At 50.3% G+C, this 17370-nt stretch overlaps 1 protein-coding gene across 1 annotated transcript in view; it reads left to right on the top strand.

Annotated features, from left to right (window-relative positions):
* Nucleotides 1-17370, top strand: part of MYL11 (myosin light chain 11) — an 87635-nt gene that overhangs the window by 45054 nt on the left and 25211 nt on the right. The window lies entirely within an intron of this gene.

Consider the following 17370-nt stretch of genomic DNA (forward strand, 5'->3'; position numbering starts at 1 on the left):
TGGTTGGCAAGCTGGCCCTGCCCCCTGGTCAAACTCCCAGTCGAGCTCCTTGTCAAGGGGAGAATTTGCATAATTAGCCTTTTATTATATTGGATTATATCTCAATTAAAAAATGAGACAAAGGATCCAAGATGGCTGCTCGGGTAGACACCTAACCGCAGCAGCACACAACAATTTCAATGGAATACAACTAAAATGTAGAGTGGACATTGCCCAGAGCTACAGGTAGTCGACTGACTGAAAATTCTACAACAAGAAGGAAAGAGAAAACCAGAAGGAAAATCAGAGGAGCTGAAAAAAAGCCTAAGGTACGGAGACATGCTGCGAGCTGGCACGCACGCACGCGGAGAGGTCGCAGCTGGAGAGGAGGAGAGGGCTGGGTGCTGCCTGGCGTTCCCTAGCAGGAAGGAAATAAAACCCCCAGCCTGGGCTGAACCCCCGAACCAGCAGCGCTGAGCCCCAAGTTATGGGCCAGACCCTGGGGACCCAGGCTCCGGCAAGGGGAGACGGGGCTGTGAGGCGGAATCCCAGGCGAGCAGTGAAAAGCAGGGCCCCCGGAGTCGCGCGCACATTGCGCGCAGAGGACTGAATGTTGACTCGGATGCTGGAATACCCTAGCCGGAAGGAACAGGGCCTCCGGCGGCGCTGAGCCTCAGTCCGGACTGCTCTGAACCCCAGTTCTGGGCCAATCCCTGGGGACCCAAGCTCAAGTAGAGGGAGACGGGGCTGTGAGGTGGAGTCCTGGGAGAGCGGCGAAAGGCCGAGCCCCCGGAGTCGCGCACATTGCTTGCAAGGGAAGGAATGTTGACTCTGATGCGGGATTGCCCTGGAGGGAAGGAAACGGGAGCCCCGGCTGTGTTGGGCCCCAGTTTCAACTGCTCTGAACCCCAGTCCTGGACCAGACCCTGGGGACCCAGGCTCGAGCAGGGGGAGACGGGGCTGTGAGGCGGAATCCCAGGGGAGTGGCGAAAAGCGGAGCCCCCAGAGTTGCGCACACTTCGCGCAGAGGACAGTCTGTTGACTCTGATCCTAGACTCCCCTAGCGCGAAAGAGAAAAAAAAGCTCCAGACTGGAGGAATGCGACAGGGAGCAGGAGCCCCTGCCAGACACCAGCCAGCCAGGAGCCGGGTGACGGGGCCCCTGGGGGGGGGGGGTGCCCCTGAGCCTTTGACCTCTGAGCATGGGCAACGGAGCCAAGGCCTTGGGCTGCTTCCTGGGCGGCGCCGACCCTGGCAACAGGCTGGAGCAGCGCGGGAGCCCGCGGAGAACAAAGGGGTGCCACAGGCCAACCTGCTGAGCTCCCAGGACAAGGAGGAAGAAACCAAAGAAGTTCTCAATGTGAAGAAATCAAGTGAGAGCAAAAGATAGTAAAATTACTTAAGAAAGAATACAAAGAAGATCTTGAAAAATCAAAGACTAAGTCAGAACTCAACTCACCAGCCAACATTGCAACATATATGCATTAAAAAAAAAAAAAAAAAAAAAAAAAAAGGACAGAATGTTGGAACAGCGGCGGCCAGGCCTAGAGTGCCCAGGCACAAGGCAGTGGCAACCAGGCCTGGAGCAGCAACGGCCAGGCCCCAGAGCAGCAGCAGCCAGAACCAGAGCAACAACAGCCAGCACTGGAGCAGCCAGACCTGGGGCAGTGGCAGCCAGGCCTGAGGCAGAGGCAGCCAAGCCCAGGGTGGCCAGTCCAGGAACACCCAGACCAGGAGTGGCCGGGCCCGGAGAAGTCGGGCCCAGAGCAGCCGGGTTGGGAGCAGCCAGGCCCAGAACAGCAGCAGCCAAGCCCAGAGCATCCAGGCTGGGAGCGGCCAGACTCGGAGCGGCTGGGCCCGGGGCAGCCGGGCCCAGAGCAGCCGGGTCGGGTGCGGCCAGGCCCGGAGCAGCGGCTGCCAGGCTGGGAGCGGCCAGGCCCAGAGCAGCCGGACCCAGAGCAGCCGGGTCGGGTGCGGCCAGGCCCGGAGCAGCAGCAGCAGCCAAGTCCAGAGCAACTAGGTCGGGAGCTGCAGTGACCAGACCCGGAGCAGCTGGTTGTGGAACGAACCAGAGCAACAGACGCCAGGCCCGGAGCATCCAGGCCCGGAACAGCTTGCTCCTCACCTGCCCCTGCCCCACGGCTGCCTCTCAGACATGGCTGGAAACTTTTGTGGGAACTTGAGGGTCTGCTGAATCAAGTGATGAAGGCTTAGATCTGGATGTGTTGAGTTAGTATAGGGCTGGGGTGTTGATCTGTGAGTGCCTTGGGTGGGGCCTGGATGAGGCTGGTTGACCTATTTGGAAATGTCTTTTGTGTGAAATGTATCATTGGGCATGTGGAGGTATTATTGATATGAGAAAATGCTAAGTAACTGATTTACTATCTGAAAAGGAATTTACTATCGGGGAAAGGGAGGGAGGAAGAGACTGAACATAAACTGTGCACCTATGGATGAGGACAATGGGGGATGGGGAGGGGTCGGAGGGTGGGGTGGGAACCTGGTGGAGGGGGGAAGAAATGAGGAACCTTTGTAATAATATGAACAATAAAGATTGATTTAAAATAAATAAATAAATAAAGATTAAAAAGGCAAAAAAAAAAAAAAAAAATGAGACAAAGAACAACCCTGGCAGGGTAGCTCAGTTGGTTAGAGCATCTTCCTGATATGCCAATTAACTAATGAATGCATAAATAAATGGAACAACAAATTGATGTTTCTTTTTCTCTTTCAGATTAATCAATCAATAAAATTTTTAAATTAAAAAATGTAGATTATACTATCTAATAAAACAGTAATATACAAACTGACCATACCTCCACTACACCCTCAAGCCATGTCCACCAGCCAATCAGGAGCAGGTATTCAAATTAACCCAACCAAGATGGCTGCAGCCACAGAGAGAGCAGGAGGGAGGCTTGGGTTTCCCCTGCAATGGAGGAAGCCAAGATTTCCGCACACCCTGGTGGGTCCAGGCCTCCACTCCAGGCTACAAAGTTTCATTATAGAAGATAAATAATTCCCAACAAAAATGGCAGCAGCCATGGAGCTGGAGAGAGCAGGAGGCTAGGGTTGTCCCTGGCAATGGAGGAAGCCAACCTTTCCACACACTCTGACCAGGCTTGGCCTCTGTTTAAGGCTACAAAGTTTAAATTATAGAAGATAAATAAATCCCAACAGAAATGGCTGTCACCACGGAGTGAGCAGGAGGCTGGGCTTCGCTCCAGGCTACAAAGTTTTAATTGTAGAAGATAAATAAACCCAGATACCAGGGCCGCAGCTTGGGTCACCTGGGGGGCGGGAGGTGGGGTGGGTGGGTGGGCATGGTCAGCCTGCAAACCACCACAGGCCCCTCACCCAGGCCACCCTACTTTCCAAGGGAACCCCCACCCTGATCCTGGACACCTTTCAGGGCAAACCAGCTGGCCCCCACCCATGCACCAGGCCTCTATCTTATCTAATAAAAGAGTAATATACAGATTGACCATCACTCAAGATGGCTGCTCCCATGTGGTCAAAGATCTTGCCCCCATGTGGACACAAGATGGCCACCACAAGATGGCCAGCAGGGGAGGGCAGTTGGGAGGGACCAGACCTGCAAGGGAGGGCAGTTGCAGGCAATCAAGCCTGCAGGAGAGGGCAGTTAGGGGTGACCAGGCCGGCAGAGGAGGGAAGTTGGGGGGTGATGAGCTTGCAGGGAAAAGCAGTTAAGGGGAACCCAGGCCTACAGGGGAGGGCAGTTAGGGGTGACCAGTCCTGCAAGGGAAGGCAGTTAGGGGTGACCAGGCCCACAGGGGAGGGCAGTTAGGGGCAAACAGGCTAGCAGGGAAGGACAGTTAGGGGCAAACAGGCTAGCAGGAGAGCAGTTAGGCATCAATCAGGCTGGCAGGGGAGTAGTTAGGAGGTGATCAGGCTGGCAGGTAGAAGCAGTTAGGGGCAATCAGGAAGGCAGGCAAGCAAGCAGTTGGGAGCCAGCAGTCCTGGATTGTGAGAGAGGTCCTAGATTGGAGAGGGTGTAGGCTGGACTGAAGGACACACCCCCCCCATGCACGAATTTTGTACACCAGGCCTCTAGTAAGTTTAATAAAAATGAGAGAGGGAAAAAATCAAGCGGAAGAAAGGGCTAATAGAGTGACCAACTTCACATTTGGCTGAGCTTCCTGGGTTAACCACAAACAATTTGCATGAGACTCTGCACAAATATGTGATGTGAAGTACGATGGAAGAACATAACGCAGAAGCCTGAGGAAGTGAGGGAGCCAACCAGGAAATCCCTGGGGAAGGGCGTTACCTACAGGGGTCTTCAAACTACGGCCCGCGGGCCACATGCGGCCCGCAGAGGAGTCTGATCCTGCCCGCCAGGTTTTTTGGGCAGTGAGCGCAGCCGAGGTGTTACAGTAGGAATTAGTAGTTCATATAGTCCGGCCCTCCAGCTCTCTGAGGGACCGTGATCTGGCCCCCACTTTAAAAAGTTTGAGGACCCCTGATAGGAGGACAAAGCCAGGTCAAAGCCCCTAAAATCGGATCATGCCTGGCATGTTCTAGAAACCCCCAAGGAGGCCCTGGGGCTGGAACAAACTGACCATACCTCCAGGACAGGACAGGAGAAGATGGGAAAAGGAGGCCACAGCGGAAACACAACCAGGTTCATGGAGGTGACCTTGAGGCCGTGGGGAGCCGTTGGAGGGCTCTGCCTTTGAAAAGCTCCTTTCTGGGTGCTACAGGGAAGAGACTGTGGGGGCGGAGGAGGGACAGAGAGACCCGTGAGGAGGCTCCTGCCGGCCCGGGTGAGGGGCGATGGGGTCTGGATCAGGCTGATAGGAGCTGTGCAGAGAAGTGGTCGGTTGCCAAGTACTTTTGAGGTAGAACCAACAGGTTTTTTTTTTTTTTTTTTACCATATGGGAGAGAGAGATTAAAAGACTACACCAAGCTCTTTGGTTTCATCAACTGAGAACAGAACTGTTGTTTTCAAATATGGGAAGGCTGGGCGGGCAGGTTTGGGGGAGAAGATAAGGAGTTCATCGGGGGACATGCTAAGTTTGAGATGTCTGTTAGACACTCCAGTGGAGATTTTGAAATGTAAATGTGGGGACATCAGCCTTTGGACGACGTTTAAATCCATGTGTCTGGAGGGTTCACCTCAGAGGGAGTGTGATTAAGACACGAGGACCTTGCCAAACCGGTTTGGCTCAGTGGATAGAGCATCGGCCTGCGGACTAAGAGGTCCCAGGTTCAATTCCAATCAAGGGCATGTACCTTGGTTGTGGGCACATCCCCAGCAGGAGGTGTGCAGGAGGCAGCTGATGGATGATTCTCTCTCATCGATGTTTCTAACTCTCTATCCCTCTCTCTTTCTCTCCGTAAAAAGACAGACACGAGGACGAGGACCGCCCGGATGTGGGTGCCACTCCAATCGCTCAGCGAGCCGTGGTGGCAGGGGGACGTTGTGTGACTTACCGAAGATCACCGAGCTGGTAAGAGGCAGTCAGGGTTCAAAGCCAGGCCCCAGGGTGCTCTCCCGGAGCCCGCCTTTGCCTTCCCCTTCCCCTTCCCCTTCTTCCTTCACAGGCCGGCATCTCTAAACTCTAAGAGTTCCCACGAGACTTGCAACCAGGGGAGCAGTGGGCAGCAGCAGCTCCTCCCAGGCTACCACTGCCCTGCCCCCAAGGCCCTTTTCTCTGACTCTCCACTGAGCAGGGCAGCAGCCACGTTGGCTAATTTCTTTCCCACGGTGTTTTCGGAGCCAAAGCAGCCCTGCCTGTCCCTCTCCTGTTCCTCCTTCTACCCTAAGCCCTTCCTTGTTGCAGTATGCCTGGCCTTAATGAACATACTCTCAAAATAAAATAAAAATATAAATTAAAATAAAAACCAGGTCCTAGTCCAGATCTTGTACTCCTCTGCTGGTCCATGTAGGCTTCTGTCAGTCTAACTGGACCATGGCTATAATCTAGATCACTGAGAGGATTGAACTGCAGATCTGAAAATTGCAGTCACTACTGAAGGTTCTGTTGGACAGCAATGCCCTAGAGCCACCGGAGGTGGATTCTGTTTCTCGCTGGGATTAACTGGCACACACCCCACACCGTCAGAGCCAAGGCGCTTCCATCTGGTTCACGTATTTGGGAATCCAGTTTAAACTGCCATTGGTCCTCACCTATTCTAACGGGCATTCAGGCACCGTGTTCAGGCATGGCCCCGGAGCTCCCTGCAGGCTTTCTGCGGTCGGAGGAGAGGGGTCCAGAGCCCCTGGGATGATGTGCGGATCTCGGCCAATGGGGAAGTCAAGCAGGATGATGACCCCATGAGGACCCCTACCCTGCCACGGAGCAGCACCCCTCAACTGAGCCGGAAGGGGGGCAGACTGGATGCTGCTTAGGCCCCCTTTAATGACCTCAACTGGCTGCTGGTGAACATGGGCTTTCCCAGTGGCATCTTGGCAACCACGCCCTGGAGCCGGTGACCCGCCTGCTCCTCTTCCTGCTCCTGGTGCTCAGTGTTCATGGACTCCGCTGGTGGCTCATCTATCCTGTCAGCAGCACTCGATCGCTGATGTGTGTTTGGGGAGGTGGCCGAGGGGGGGGGAGCTGCTGGGCCTTGGTGTGAGCAGGCACATGGGGAGAGCACCCTAGCAGTGCCTCGAAGGTGTGCTCAGAGACCTGGGTTTCCACGTTGTGTTAACAGGATGCAGAGGGCGTCTCTGGTCCAGCATCCCCAAAATATCAGGTGGCTGCCCTCATCCTCTTGAGATGTGTTTAGGTAGCACGGGCCTGCATTAAGCACAAAGAGTAAAATAAGGGTTCCCTTTCCATTCTCTTCCAGGCCTTTTATGCCAGGGAGACAGTCTCAGCTTGGTGCCAGGATGTCCTCATGCCTCTGGGACACGAGTTGATCTCCTGCTTCTAGGGAGCAGGCCTTGGGCTTAGGGCAGGTGGACAAAGTTCCCAGACTTTTAAAGGTTTACTTTGATCAGCTTTCTTTTACTGATGACAGGTGGCACCGGCACTCTATCGTGGTTTACAAAGAAATATGGGGGAAAGCGACCCGTGGACCAGAACCTGCGGCGATGGGTTCCAGCGGTGTGAGCAGACCCTGAGCAGTGCGTTCAGACTCCGCAAAGCAGGGCTCCGGGAAACTGACACCGGCCACCGCCTGCGTGTGGCAGTTACTAGCTTCTACAGTTTTCTTTCTTTTTTTCTTTCTTTAAAGATGCTCTTTCTTTTTATATATATATATTATTGATTTTTTGCAGAGAGGAAGAAAGAGGGATAGAGTTAGAAACATCGATGAGAGAGAAACATTCACCAGCTGCCTCCTGCACACCCCCCACTAGGGATATGCCCGCAACCAAGGTACATGCCCTTGACCGGAATCGAACCTGGGACCCTTGAATCTGTAAACCAACACTCTATCCACTGAGCCAAACCAGTTAGGACTCTTTCTTTTTTAAAAAAAAATATATATTTTATTGATTTCAGAGAGGAAGGGAGAGGGATCGAGAGATGAAAGCATCAATGATGAGAATCATTGATCGTCTGCCTCCTGCATGGCCCCCACTAGGGATCAAGCCCACAACCCAGGCATATGCCCTTGACCGGAACTGAACCCGGGACCCTTTAGTCCACAGGCCAATGCTCTATCCACTCAGCAAACGCAGCTAGGGCTAGATCTTAAGGTTTAAAGTAAAAGGTTGTGGTTCCCTTTCTTCCCATGCCTTTCAACTCCCACTTTCTCGATTCAGTTTGTTTTTCACTCTTTCACTTTCCCAGACAGAGACCCATCTCCTCCACAAAGAGAAGAGACAGCTCTGTGGTCCGGTGGCTTCTCTTCTCCAGCTGCACTGCCCAGTGTGGGAGTTCGTTTAAGTTGTTCTGATCCCGATTTATAACATCCTTTTTAAAAAATTTAAAAACAAGCAAACCACAAAAAAAAAAAAAAAAAAAAAAAAAAAAAACCTGTGAAAAGGGAGGCCCTCCTCCTATGTAAAAATCTGGCCAATGTTGCCACAATAACACTGCTAAATGGCAACCCTGATGTCTGTGTGCGGCCCGCCTGCTTGGAGAGACCCTGTAATATCAGGTCTGTGGCCACTCAGGGGGAGAGGGGGACCGGCAGCCAGAGGACACTTGAGACCTTTCTTATCAGACAGAGGCCCCTGAGGTCAAAGTTTCACGACCCTCACTGCAGCCTTTTTAGAAGAAGTGCTGGTTGTTACAGACAACACCAAACCCAGAATGTCCGTTTGAAATTCCACGCTCACCGTCAGCAAGCTCCATGGGAATGTGCTGGCTCTCCTCCTCCTCCTCCTCCTCCTCCTCCTCCTCCTCCTCCTCCTCCTCCTCCGTGCAGCAGCCCCACCCCGCCCTCCCTCAGCACGGGGTCGGGACTGGAGCTGGCCGGACTCAGCTGGAGCCTGAACCAGTCCAGGGTCACCGATGCCCTGCTGGCCTCTTCCTTCGAAGCAGCCGGCCAAGCCAGCCCAGGAACAAGTGGCCTTTCTCCCTCTGGACACAAGCCTTTGCAGAGTCACGCTCCACTTGGAGCGCACTCAGTAACATCCTTTACCTGTGTTTTACATGTCTTGACCGCCTTTTTTTGTAGAAATAAAAATTGACCTTAGAATTAAAAAAAAAAACAAAAAAAAAAAAAACAAAACAAGTTTATACACATGCAAAAACTTGTTCACAAAGCATCTATCCTATATAATAAAGAGGTAATATGAAAATTGACCATCACTCCAACACACAAGATGGCCGCCCCCACGTGGTCAAAGATGGCCACCACAAGATGAGGGCAGGGGAGAGTGTGGGCGATGAGACCAGCAGGCAAGGGCAATTGGGAGGGACCAGGCCTAAAAGAGAGGACAGTTGGGGGTGATCAAGGCTGCAGAGGAGGGCAGTTAGGTGTAACCAGGCCAGCAAAGGAGGGCAGTTGAGGGGGACCAGGCCAGCAGGGGAGAGCAGTTAGGAGCAACTAGGCCTGCAGAGAAGAGCAGTTGGAGGGGACCAGGCCTGCAGGGGAGGGCAGTTGGGGGTGATCAAGTCAGCAGGGGAGAGCAGTTAGGGTGACCAGGCCTGCAGGGGAGGACAGTTGGGGGTGACCAGGCCTGCAGGGGAGGGCAGTTGGGGGTGACCAGGTAAGCAGGGGAGAGCAGTTAGGGGTGACCTGGATGGCAAAGAAGGGAAGTTAGGAGTGACCAGGCGAGCAGAGTAGGGCAGTTGGGAAGGACCAGGCCTGCAGGGGAGGACAGGGGTGACTAGGCTGGCGGGGGAGGGCAGTTAGGGGCAATCGGGCTGGCAAGGGAGCAATTAGGCATCGATCAGGCTGGCAGGGGAGTGGTTAGGGGGTGATCAGGCTGGCAGGCAGAAGCAGTTAGGGGCAATCAGGAAGGCAGGCAGGCAAGCGGTTGGGAGCCAGCAATCCTGGATTGTGAGAGGGATGTCCGACTGCCTTCTTAGACCCAAACCACTGGAATTGGGCTTAAATGGGTAGTCAGACATTCCTTGAGGGGTCCCAGATTGGAGAGGGTGCAGGTTGGGCTGAGGGACACCCCTCCTCCCAATGCATAAATTTCATGCACCAGGCCTCTAGTATATATGTAAAAGCCTAAGCAACTGTTATGGTCTAACAACCGGAACGACTGGTCAACCAGTCGCTATGATACACACTGACCATCAGGGAGCAGATGTTCAATGCAGGAGCTGCCCCTGGTGATCAGTGAACTCCCACAGCAGAAGTACCATCAGCCAGAAGCCGGGTTCATGGCTGGCGAGTGCAGCTGTGTGGTGCGGGAGCCTCTCCCGCCTCCATGGCAGTGCTGCCAGTGGCAGCGGCGGCAGCAGCAGCGGCAGGCTCAGCAGGCTGGGGTGAGGGCAGTGGAGCTGTGCCCAGCCCCAGCTCCTCCCAGCTGCCTGCCACTTCAGCACTGCTACATGCCTCAGGGATCAGTCTGAAACCCAGCAGTCCGACATCCCCCAAGGGGTCCCAGATTGCGAGAGGGCAGAGGCCAGGCTGAGGGACCACACCTGTGCATGAATCCATACACTGGACCACTCGTTGTTTATAACTGCCCAAAAGCAGAAACAACCCACATCCATCAACTGATGAGTGGAATATTATTCAGCTTTAATATGTAATGAGTAGTGACAGATGCTATAACATGGGTGAACCTTGAAAACATTTTGGCAAGTGAAAGAAGCCAGTCATACAGGACCACATATCGTATGTATGATTCCATTCATTTGAAATGTTCAAAAAAGGAAAATCTATAAAAACAGAAATATAATAGATTGGTGATTGTCAGGGCCTGGGAGGTAGAAAAGAAATGGGATTTGGGGTTTCTTTTTGAGGTGATACAAATGTCAGAAAATTAAGTGTGGTGATGCTGTAGAACTCTGTGAATTTAAAAATTCATTGAGCCCTGGCCAGTGTGGCTCAATTGGTTGATTGGGTATGGTCCCATGCCCAAAAGGTTGCCAGCTCAATCCCCAGTAGGGAGCGTGCAGGAGGCAGCCAAACCAAGTTCATTCTTTTTTTTTTTTTTTTTTTTAATATATTTTATTGATTTTGTACAGAGAGGAAAGAGGGAGAGAGATAGAGAGTTAGAAACATCAATGAGAGAGAGTCATTGATCAGCTGCCTCTTGCACACCCCCTACTGGGGATGTGCCCGCAACCAAGGTACATGCCCTTGACTGGAATCGAATCCGGGACCTTTCAGTCCCCAAGCCGATGCTCTATCCATTGAGCCAAACCGGTTTCGGCCCAAGTTCATTCTTGCATCAAGGTTTCTCTCTCTCCCTCTCCTTCCTCTCTAAAAATCAGTGAAAAGCCGAAACCGGTTTGGCTCAGTAGTAGAGCGTCGGTCTGTGGACTGAAGGGTCCCAGGTTCGATAACGGTCATGTACGTTGGTTGCGGGCACATCCCCGGTAGGGGCTGTGCAAGAGGCAGCTGGTCGATATTTCTCTCTCATTGACGTTTCTAGCTCTCTAGCTCTCTCCCTTCCTCTCTGTAAAAAATCAATAAAGTATATTTTAATAAATAAATAAATAATAAATAAATAAATAAAAATCAATGAAAAATCTCACTGAGCCCTGGGCAGTGTGGCTCAGTTGTTTGGAGCATCATCCCATACACCAAAAGGTGTGGGTTCCATTCCCAGTGAGGGCACATGCCCTGGTTGCCAGTTCGATCAATGTTTCTCTCTCACATTGATGTTTCTCTCTCTCTCTCCCTCTCCCTTCTTCTCTTTCTAAAAATCAATAAAAAGATTGTTTTAAAAAAATAATGAAAATTTTAAGAAGTGGTATATTATTAGAAATATGGAGGTAAACAGCAGTAGAAACAGCTAAAAGGAGTCAGAACAGGTGTATAGGAGTGAGATTCATGAGGGAGAGTGCAGGACACTGCTATTTTTCATTTGCTTATACCATGGAATGCTACCGTGTTTCCCCGAAAATAAGACATCCTCCGAAAATAAGACCTACTTACAGGTTTCCTTCTGAGTGAAATATAAGGCATCCCCCGAAAATAAGGCCCCCCTAGGCTAAACATGAGAGATTTGGTCCACTGATTCTGAAAGAAATGGAGTCACAAGAAATTCACCAGGAAATTCAGGAATTGGATTGTTATGATGATGTTCCAGAAGATGATGACATGATTGTCATTGAATAAATGAGTAAATTCTTGATACTGTAGGATTCACAGTTTGTCTGGTTTGTGTTGACAACTACCATACTACCGTACCGTATACAGGTAATAAATTTCCTTTATTTTCATTTAACCATAAATGTGTACCGTATTCTTCTTCATGGAAAAATAAGACATCCCCTGAAAATAAGACCTAGCGCATCTTTGGGAGCAAAAATTAATATAAGACACTTATTTTCAGGGAAACAGGGTATCTGAATTTTTAAAACTATGTGCACTATTATTTTGAAAGAAAAATAAAATATAAATTTTAAAAAAGACTTTTGCTACTGAAAACAATTACTTTAAGTTTTTTAGGCTCGGCTAGTATTGCTCAGTGGTTGAGCCTCTATTAACCAGCAAGTCACAGTTTGATTTCTGGTCAGGCACATCACCAGGTTTCAGGCTCTATCTCCAGTGTGGAGCGTGCAGGAGGCAGCCCATCAATGATTCTCTCTCATCACTGATGTTTCTCTCTCTCTCTCTCCCTCTCCCTTCTTCTCTCTGAAATCAATTTAAAAAAAAAAAAACATTAAAAAAAAAAGAAGTTATTGCCGAAACCGGTTTGGCTCAGTGGTAGAGCGTCAGTCTGCGGACTGAAAGGTCCCAGGTTCGATTCCAGTCAAGGGCATGTACCTTGGTTGCAGGCACATCCCCAGTGAGGGGTGTGCAGGAGGCAGCTGGTCGATGTTTCTCTCTCATCGACGTTTCTAGCTCTCTATCTCTCTCCCTTCCTCCCTGTAAAGGATCAATAAAATATATTAATAAATAAATAAATAAATAAATAATTTAGAATCAGCCCTCTGCGTTTGGAGGCCTTTGCACTCAGGACATTAACTTTCACATAAATAATCTGGCAAGAGTCAGTCGTCTGCCCTGTTTCACCTGGGGGACAAAACCAAAAACAAAGGGCCTAAGATGGGGTGAAATAAATTCTCACAGGAGGAGGAAATGTGAGTGTTACCGTAGACAATTAGAGTGTCAGGGAGTCTCCCCCACTGGCCCAAAGCTAGAAATATGAATGGACAGGACGCCTCCCCAGCACTCCAAAAGCTAGCAAGATAGAAAAAGAAGCCCTCCCTGACCCATAAGAACGCAGCTTGAACAGGAAGAGGAGTGACCTTTGAGCAGGAAGGTGAAATTGGTTTCTGAGATGGGAGTCCTCCATTCTCCCAGGTCCTATGGCTCCTGAATAAAACTCTTTCTCACCCTGGCCAGTGTTTCTCAGTGGTTAGAGCATCAAACTGTGCACCAAAGAGTCTCTGGGGCAATTCCTGGCCAAGGGCAGGTGCCTAGGTTGCAGGTTCACCCCGACGGAGCTGCGCGCAGGAGACAACCAATTGATGTCACGTAAATATTTCTCTTTCTCTCCTCCTCCCTCTGAAAAGCAATAAAAAAAATATCCTTGGGTGAGGATTAACAACAACAAAACCTCTTTCCTTTTTCACCAACACCTACCTCACAAGTTTGACTTACGTTGCAAGAGGCAGCCGAGCCTCCATTTTCTGGTTTGGTTTACAAGAGGGCTCTGCGGAGGAGTCCTGAGTGGTGCTCCAGGAAGAGGGGACACCTTCAACAAAGGAGAGGCAGGAAGGGACAGAGCTAACTGGGCTAGAACCTGGGATAAGAAGGGGGTATAAAGAAGACAGAGTTGGCCCTGGTTGGTTTGGCTCAGTGGATAGAGCGTTGACCTGCAAACTGAAGGGTCCCAGGTTCGATTCCGGTCAGGGCACATGTCCAGGTTGCAGGCTCGATCTCCAGTAAGGGGGGTGCAGAAGGCAGCAGATTAATGATTCTCAACATTGATGTTTCTATCCCTCTCACTCTCCCTTCCTCTCTAAAATGAATTTAAAATATATATTTTTTTTTAAAAAACAAGAGACAAAGTTTGAAACTTGAGCTGGGCTCAGAGTTCATGACATCGAAGGAGTCTTGTTGAGCCCCCTTGTATCCCAACTAAATTTGTTGTGATTCCTTTGTACTCCAGTTTTGATTTCCTTCCTTGGGCCATTATCTGCTGAGACTGGAGAGCTCTAAATAGCCCTTCTAAACCCTTTTCAACAAATATTTATTGAACATCTGCTATGTAGTAAGGCCGGGGTCGGCAAACTCATTAGTCAACAGAGCCAAATATCAACAGTACAACGATTGAAATTTCTTTTGGGAGCCAAATTTTTTAGACTTAAACTTCTCCTAATGCCACTTCTTCAAAATAGACTGGCCCAGGCCATGGTATTTTGTGGAAAAGCCACACTCAAGGGGCCAAAGAGCCGCGTGTGGCTCCAGGGCTGCAGTTTGCCGACCACGGTACTAAAGTATGACGCTCAGTGCTGGGGAAATAGGGGCTCCCCATGGTTCCAGCTCCCAGAGAACATACTGCAGTCCCCGATGGGGACTACAAAGGAAAAGTACAAGGACCACATAATGGGAGGCCCGGCTCAAATCTAGGGGTCAAGAAAAGCTTCCTGGAGGAAGTGATAGAGGAATTCCTCCGCATCAGGAACAGCTGGGCTCCTGCTGGGAGTAGAAGAGAAGGCAGCTGCTCAGCCTCAGGCCTCCGCTCTGCCTGGGAGGGGAGGGTTCAGTGACTGTGCAACAAGGCAGCAAGCCAGCCGGGTGGGTCTGGAAGGGGTGGCAGATGTGTCAAAGGCATTAAGACTTCCCCTAACTCCTCCGGCTTTGTGGCCCCTGACCCTTTGTTAATTTTAGCCCCTTTGGGGCCCACCAGATGCCCAGGGCAGTGTGGTACCCAGACTCTCAGCCAGGGGTGCCCAGATTTTTTTTTTTTTAATATATTTTATTGAGTTTTTACAGAGAGGAAGAGAGAGGGATAGAAAGCTAGAAACATCAATGAGAGAGAAACATTGATCAGCTGCCTCCTGCACATTCCCCACTGGGGATGTGTCTGCAACCAAGGTACATGTCCTTGACCGGAATCGAACCTGGGAACTTTCAGTCCACAAGGCCGACACTATCCACTGAGTCAAACCGGTTTCGGCAGAATTGCCTTCTCCCACTCCTGCTACTCCCCTGGAAAACGGCTTGCCAGAGGCTAGCAGCTGCATTTCAGAGGGTCTGGTGTCCCAGATGCAGTGATGACATCTGCAGTTCTCTTTATTTTTTTTGTTCTTTTAAAAAAAATTTTTTTTAATTGCGTTTCTTACAGAGTGAAAGAGTGAGGGATAGAGAGTTAGAAACATCAATGAGAGAGAAACATTGATCAGCTGCCTCCTGTACACCCTCTACTGGGAATGTGCCTGCAACCATGGACGTGCCCTTGACCAGAATCGAACCTGGGACCCTTCAGTCAGCAGGTCGATGCTCTATCCACTGAGACAAATCGATTAGCGCGACATCTGCAGTTCTTACCCTGAACCCCGCTATGAAGTTGCCATGGCTCAGTGACAGTCCCAGAGGCTAGGATGTCCCTAATGACTGCTCTGTCCTGCCCTTTGAGAGACTCAGGGCTAGTCCTGTACACCGCCCATCACACCTCATCTTTTCTGGAGCAGCAAAGACAAACAGCCCCAGAGGCCCCCACTCTAGCCTGGCTCAGGAGAGGGCTGTCCCCTGGCACACAGAACAAGCCTGGGAAAGAATTGGCTCATCCCCTTTCCTTCATCACTACTGGCCCGGTCTCAGGCTAACTGGGGGAGCCAGACCAGGAGAAAAGCTCTGGGTGAGACAGCTCTGGGTTAGACAGCTGTGCTCTGGGCAGCGGCAGAAACAAAGAGCAACCTGGGAAGTGGGGAGGAGCCATGGAGCCTTTGGAAAAGGAGGCCTAGAGCTGTCACCACAGATGCCGAACTGCTCCCCCAGGTGGTCAGGAAGAGAAAGGCATTCCGGGCGCAGCCTGGAGGAGATGAGCTGCCTGCTCTGGGAACAGGGGAGATAAGGGAGAAAGGAAACAGGCAGGTGTGGAACCGGAAGGGCTGGCTCCCGCCAGGCCACGCACGGCCTCTCAGCCAGCTTCAAGCCCGGGAACTTCAGTCTGAGGGCGATGTGGAGCCATGGAGGCTTTCAGGAAAAGACAAGGAACTTCACCTCCAGGATCTTCCTCCCCCAAACCCACAACCCAGATCTAATCATGAGAAAAATACCAGACAAGCCCAAAGTTTAGGAATATTTTACAAAATACTTAACCAGTGCTTCCAAAACTTTCAAGGCCAGCAAAAACAAGTCTGAGAAGCTGTCACACCAGAGGAAGCTAGAGGTATGACAACTAAACATTATGTGGTATCCCAGAGGGGATTCTGAAACAGATAAAGGACATTAGAGAAAACTTATAATTAAAACCCATATTAAGTGTGGATAGTAAAATATCATAGATCCACACAATAGAACATTATTCAACAACAAACAGATAAAACACTGCTACGTGTTAGAATCTTGAACACATGCCAAGTGCGAGCAGCAGACACAAAAGACCACATATTGTACGACTCCAGTTGTATGAAAGCCCAGAATAGGCAAATCCACAGAAGTAAATTAGAGGTTGCCAGAGAGTGAAGGGTGAGGGGGAACTGCTAATGGGTGGGGTTGCTCTTAGGCAAGAATGTTCCAAAATTAGATTGTTGTGATGATTGTACAACACTGAATATACTAAAAACCAAATGGGTGGATAGCTCAATAACTGTAAAAATAGTAACATTGTTGGTTTGTTAGTTTTAACAGATGTACCACTGACAGATGTTAATGGGAAACAGTGAACTCTGTACTACTCTTGTAAAACTTTTGTAAATATACAAAACTACTGTAAAATATAAAAAGCTTATTTAATAAAAAATTTACATAGCCCAGTGTAGCTCAGTGGTTGAGCGTCGACCTATGAACCAGGTCAGTTCGATTCTTAGTGAGGGCACATGTCCTGGTTGCAGGGTCAGCTCCCAGTAAGGGGTGTGGGGGAGGCAGCTGATCAACGATTCTCTCATCATTGCTCTCTCTCCTTTTCTCTCTAAAATAGGGGTGTCGAACTCAATCAGAGAAGGGGCCAAAATCTAAAATCCAGCCTAAATCGCGGGCCGAATGGTTTACTGAACAGTCATAAACTGACAATGTCATAAACTGACAGCGGAGTGCAGTGATGACAGCGCGGTGCGGGCCACATTGCAAGGCCTGGCGGGCTGGATTTGGCCCGCGGGCCTTGTGTTTGACACATGTGCTCTAAAATCAATAAAAATATTTTTTTTAATTGACACATATACAAGTTGTTTGTTTTTAAAGCAAGTGAGTTAAGTGCTGATAGTAGCCTGAGACATGGCCACAGAAGACAGGGATATTCATGAAGGGGAGAGGCAGTCAGCGGATGGGGTGTGGGCTGGTTTCCTATCGGGGTTATAACAAATGACCACAAACTCAATGGTTTAAAACAACACATCTTATCTCAGAGGCCTAGCTGTCAGAAATCCACAAGTCCCGTCAATAGCTACGTTTGTTCGTTTTCTTGCCTTTTCCAGCTGCTAAGGCCACTGCATTCCTGACACGGCCCTTCCACCTTCAAAGCCAGCAGCAGTGCAACGTCCTCACCTCCCTCACATGACCTCCTGACGCCCTTCCACTTCACAGGACCCTGGATTACATCGGGCCCATCTCAATTATCCACGATAACCTCATCTCAAAGTCAATCATTTCTGCAAAGTCCCTTTTGCTACATAAGGTCACATATGCACAGGTTCTGAGATTGAGGATGTGGACATCTTTGGGGGC

Source organism: Pipistrellus hanaki, assembly GCF_964339955.1.
Source record: "Pipistrellus hanaki genome assembly, chromosome: 4".
Lineage (NCBI taxonomy): Eukaryota > Metazoa > Chordata > Mammalia > Chiroptera > Vespertilionidae > Pipistrellus > Pipistrellus hanaki.